Consider the following 5,903-nt stretch of genomic DNA (forward strand, 5'->3'; position numbering starts at 1 on the left):
TTTTTTTTTAAATAAGGGGCAGATATAAGAATTTTTTTCTTCTTTCTTTCATTCATTGTTTTCTTTTTTATGTTTTTTTTATTTTGTTTCTTTTAAATGAATGAATAAATTAATTAAATTAAATTAATAAAGTGTTAAATGGCTTCAAACATCTGCTAAGTTCATGGCATGAACCAACAGACATGTTCCTGTTTTTAGTATTTTACATCACTTTATAATGTAGCTGTTCATGTTTTTAATATATATAATTTTCAAATCATATGTTTTTTATGCCCCTCCCTGGGCTGCCACCTTACCGTGGTGGAGGGGTTTGAGTGTCCCAATGATCCTACGAGCTATGCTGTCAGGGGCTTTATGCCCCTAGTAGGGTCACCCATGGCAGACAGGTCCTAGGTGAGGGACCAGACAAAGTGCAGCCCAAAAACCCCTTTGATGAGAAAAATAAACGGACCTAATGTTCCCTTGCCCGGACGTGGGTCACCGGGGCCCCACTCTGGAGCCAGGCCTGGAGGTGGGGCACGCGGGCGAGCGCCTGGTGGCCAGGCTTTTACCCATGGAGCTCGGCCGGGCACAGCCCGAAGAGGAGACGTGGGTCCCCCTTCCCATGGGCTCACCACCTGTGGGAGGGGCCAAAGGGGTCGGGTGCAATGTGGGATGGGTGGTGGCCGAGGGCGGGGACCCTGGCGGTCTGATCCTCAGCTACAGAAGCTGGCTATTGGGACGTGGAATGTCACCTCACTGGTGGGGAAGGAGCCTGAGCTGGTGTGTGAGGCTGAGAGGTTCTGGCTAGAAATAGTCGGACTCACCTCTATGCATGGCTCGGGCTCTGGAACCAGTTTCCTTGAGAGGGGCTGGACACTCTTCCACTCTGGAGTTGCCCCTGGTGAGAGGCGCCGAGCAGGCGTGGGCGTACTTATTGCCCCCCAACTTGGTGCCTGTGTGTTGGGGTTCACCCCGGTGAATGAGAGGGTGGCCTCCCTCCGCCTACGTGTGGGGGGACAGGTTCTGACTGTCGTTTGTGCTTATGCACCAAACGGCAGTTCGGATTATCCACCCTTTCTGGAGTCCTTGGAGGGGGTACTGGAAAGTGCACCTTCTGGGGACTCCCTTGTTCTGCTGCGGGACTTCAATGCTCATGTGGGCAATGACAGTGAGACCTGGAGGGGTGTGGTTGGGAGGAACGGCCCCCCTGATCTGAACCAGAGTGGTGTTCTGTTGTTGGACTTCTGTGCTCGTCATGGATTGTCAATAACGAACACCTTGTTCAAGCATAAGGGTGTCCATATGTGCTCTTGGCACCAGGACACCCTAGGCCGCAGTTCGATGATCGACTTTGTCATCGTCTCATCTGATCTGCGGCCACATGTCTTGGACACTCGGGTGAAGAGAAGGGCGGAGCTATCAACTGATCACTACCTGGTGGTGAGTTGGCTCCGATGGTGGGGAGGATGCCGGTCAGACCTGGCAGACCCAAACGTATTGTGAGGGTTTGCTGGGAACGTCTGGCAGAGTCTCCTGTGAGACGGAGTTTCAACTCCCACCTCCGAGAGAACTTTGAACATGTTCCGAGGGAGGTGGGGGGACACTGAGTCTGAGTGGACCATGTTTCGTGCCTCTATTGTCGAGGCGGCTTACCAGAGCTGCGGCCGCAAGGTTGTTGGTGCCTGTCGCGGCGGCAACCCTCGAACCCGATGGTGGACACCGTCGGTGATGGATGCTGTCAGGCTGAAGAAGGAGTCCTATCGGGCCTTTTTGGCCTGTGGGACCACGGAAGCAGCTGATGGGTACCGGCAGTCCAAGCGACATGCGGCTCGGGTGGTTGCTGAGGCAAAAACTCGGGCATGGGAGGAGTTCTGAGAGGCCACGGAGAACGACTTCCGCATGGCTTCGAGACGATTCTGGTCCACCATCCGGCGTCTCAGGGGGGGGAAGCGGTACGCCACCAACACTGTTTATAGTGGGAGTGGTGTGCTGCTGACCTCAACTCGGGATGTTGTGGGTCGGTGGGCGGAATACTTTGAAGACCTCCTCAATCCCACCGGTACGTCTTCCACTGAGGAAGCGGAGCCTGGGGACTCTGGGTCGGGCCCTCCAATCTCTGGTGCTGAGGTCACCGAGGTGGTTAAAAAGTTCCTCGGTGGCAGGGCCCCAGGGGTGGATGAGATTCGCCCAGAGTTCCTAAAGGCTCTGGATGTTGTAGGGTTGTGTTGGCTTACGCGACTTTGCAATATTGCGTGGACATCGGGGGAAGTTCCCCTGGATTGGCAGACCGGGGTGGTGGTCCCCCTATTCAAAAAGGGGGACCGTAGAGTGTGTTCCAACTACAGGGGAATCACGCTCTTAAGCCTCCCTGGTAAGGTCTATTCGGGGGTTCTGGAGAGGAGGGTCCGTCGGATAGTCGAACCTCGGATTCAGGAGGAACAGTGCGGTTTTCGTCCTGGCCGTGGAACACTGGACCAGCTCTACACTCTCAGCAGGGTCCTGGAGGGTGCGTGGGAGTTTGCCCAACCAGTCTACATGTGCTTTGTGGACTTGGAGAAGGTGTTCGACCGCGTCCCTCGGGGGGCCCTGTGGAGGGTACTCTGGGAGTATGGGGTACCGGGCCCTTTGATACGGGCTGTCAGGTCCCTGTATGACCGGTGTCAGAGCCTGGTCCGCATTGCCGGCAGTAAGTCGGGCTTGTTCCCAGTGAGAGTTGGACTCCGCCAAGGTTGCCCTTTGTCACCGATTCTGTTCATAACTTTTATGGACAGAATTTCTAGGTGCAGCCAAGGTGTTGAGGGGATCCATTTTGGTGGCCTTAGGATTGTATCTCTGCTTTTTGCAGATGATGTGGTCTTATTGGCTTCATCAGATCGTGATCTATAGCTTTCGCTGGAGCGGTTCGCAGCCGAATGCGATGCGGCCGGGATGAAGATCAGTCCCTCCAAATCCGAGGCCATGGTCTTGAGCCGGAAAAGGGTAGAGTGCCCTCTCCGGGTCAGGGAGGAGGTCCTACCCCAAGTGAAGGAGTTCAAGTATCTTGGGGTCTTGTTCACGAATAAGGGAAAAATGGAGCGTGAGATCGATAGGCGGATAGGTGCAGCATCTGAAGTGAAGCGGGCGCTGTACAGGTCTGTCGTGGTGAAGAGAGAGCTGAGTCAAAAGGCGAAGCTCTCAATTTACCGATCGATCTACGTTCCCACCCTCATCTATGGTCACGAGCTTTGGGTTGTGACCGAAAGAATGAGATCTCGGATACAAGCGGCCGAAATGAGTTTTCTCCGCAGGGTGTCTTGGCTCTCCCTTAAAGACAGGGTGAGAAGCTAGATCATCCGGGAGGGACTCGGAGTAGAGCCGCTGCTTCTCCATGTCGAGAGGAGCCAGTTGAGGTGGCTTGGGCATCTGTTTAGGATGCCTTCTGGACGCCTCCCTGGTGAGGTGTTCCGGACACGTCCCACCGGAAGGAGGCCCAGAGGAAGACCCAAGACACGCTGGAGGGACTATGTTTCTCGGCTGGCCTGGGAACGCCTTGGGATTCCCCCAGAAGAGCTGGCCCAAGTGGCTGGGGAGAGGGAAGTCTGGGCCTCCCTACTTAGGCTGCTACCCCCGTGACCTGACCCCGGATAAGCGGAAGAAAATGGATGGATGGATGGATGGATGTTTTTTATGATTGTCTACTGTTGTACTGATAAATATCTCCTGGAGGGTAAACTATATTTTGACTGCAAGTATCAAGCTAAGAAATCCTTTGTTTTCTACAACTGATAGTGGTTGGACATTAATTATGATGAAGTTTAGCAACTTCTCGTTAAACATTTGAGCTCCATGGTTTCAGCTATGTCTTCTTCTTGTTCAATCCAAAGCAGGCAGCCTGATTTGGGGCAGCCGCGCTCAGTCTGTCCCTCCTCAGAGACGGGCAGATTGAGCGGGGCAGATTGGACACAGCTGGCCGGGGTCGAGTCGCCTGTTGTGCTGAAGCCACTGTTTTGCTTTCCCGAGTGAGGTAGGCACAGGACTTGTGCCACGCCCTCACCGCAGCCTCTCTTCCAACGGGTCTCAAAACTAATCCTATGGCTCAGGTATTACCCACAGCCGTTTCCTAGGACAGTTTTAGTTTTAAGGCTGTGTTGAGATGATTCACCCAGACTGTTAACTACCTCCGATCCTTGCACCACACCCAAAGTTTCACCTCGTGCCTCGCCCGACCTAGCAGCCGGAGTGGGGACGTTTAGCAGACGAGGGAGCGCAAGTTAACTGTAGCTCATTTCCTGATTTAGCATTACAATTGTTAATCGATCTGGCGATATTTAGAGCCTAGGCACAAGACTCATGGATGTTGTTTTATAATCAAAAGCTAATAAAACCGTTTAAAACCTCCCATGCTTCTGTTGTTTCATTGAACCAAGTTTTCCACTTCCATGAACAAAAGGGGTGTTTGAAATAAGAATCCAGATTTTTACGTTTCGCTTTGCTTTAATCAATGACTTTTGCAAGGGAACAGAGGTATAGCACAATAATGATTACACTGGATTACACAGAGATTACATGATGAATAATTCTCACTCCTTAGTCCCTTTTTTAATTGTTGACCTTTCCTGGGCAAGGTAGATCTCGGTCCCTGTGGATGGGCTTGAAACAGGCGCTTGGATTCCTCTCTGCCCAGTGTCTGACTTCCTTCAGTCCAGCCGGCCACACCCGGTCTCCCTCAGGAACACAAGTACCCACACAGTTTACTTACTCTCTCTACCTGCCCCAACAGATTATTCCTCACCACAAGAAAGACCCTTCTACAACTCTGAGCAACCAGGTATTTAAAATAATTGATTTTTCTGCTTGTCAATTCATACACCGCTGGTATAATTTGGGATAAGGTTTCATTAAGGATTGATTTTGAGGAGCGTCCCCTTACCATGTTTTCTGAATTAGTAAGAGGCAAATTACCCCATCTCGTATTCAGATGCGGGCCGCTCCTGGTCCTATATCTGGTTGAGTTTGAAGAAAAAAGGGTTTAGGTTTTAATCCGGGCTGATTGGTTGAAGAAATAGTTCCAAAAAAGAAACTTATTCCAACGGATTTCACCCTAGTTCTGCTCCAGCAAAGACCATCCAAAATTGCCCTATTAATCCACAATTCGTCCACAGGTTCTTCGGAACTTGTCCTGAGCTTCCTCGTTTGTGAAGTGGGTCCCCAAACAGCAGAGTTTTCAATGAAACCTTCATTTATAAAGCCTGAAATTTTGACTGACATCTCCAGACCAGTCACCCCATCTGGCTTAACCCATCCCTTTTGGACTGGGCCTTGGTCCGATTTTACAGGCTTCTTATGAGATTTTGCCAGTCATTCCTAATGCATATTAAATTCTGGGTATATTTTGTTCAATAATGCACAATCATTCTGTGCTGTCCCATGCTGATTGGCTCAGAGCTGTATTCTCGGAATTTCCCCTTGTGTAATACCCTTGCTCATAACTTCTTTCTAGAACATACATGAAGCTACAGGTTTTTTCCTTTCAACATTCATCATGAATAAGCTTAAAAACAGATTACATTGTAAAATCATAAAGATTACATTTTAAAATCACAAAGTTTATAATATCACTTGATCATCTACTTGTTTATTGATTTTATTATAACCACATATTTCTCATTCATCTGAAACTGGTAATTTTTATTAAGAAGAGAAGACATTTCTTCTGCTCTGTTTTTCTCCCTCCACATGTGTGTCTCTTAGGGAGCCTGTGTGTATGTCTGTGTGAGCTTGCGTGTCATATACATTTGTGTTTATTGAGTGTGTACGTGTACGTGTTGAGCAACACATGGCTTTGTTTATCCAAGGCTTCGAGGCCTACAGCAGAGCATGAAACAAGCAGAATAACATAGTATGGATAACAGGATGGACATGTCCTGACATGCCCGCTCTGT

Source organism: Nematolebias whitei, chromosome 18 (genome assembly GCF_014905685.2).
Source record: "Nematolebias whitei isolate Nwh7 chromosome 18, NemWhi1, whole genome shotgun sequence".
In the NCBI taxonomy this organism is placed as follows: Eukaryota; Metazoa; Chordata; class Actinopteri; order Cyprinodontiformes; family Rivulidae; genus Nematolebias; species Nematolebias whitei.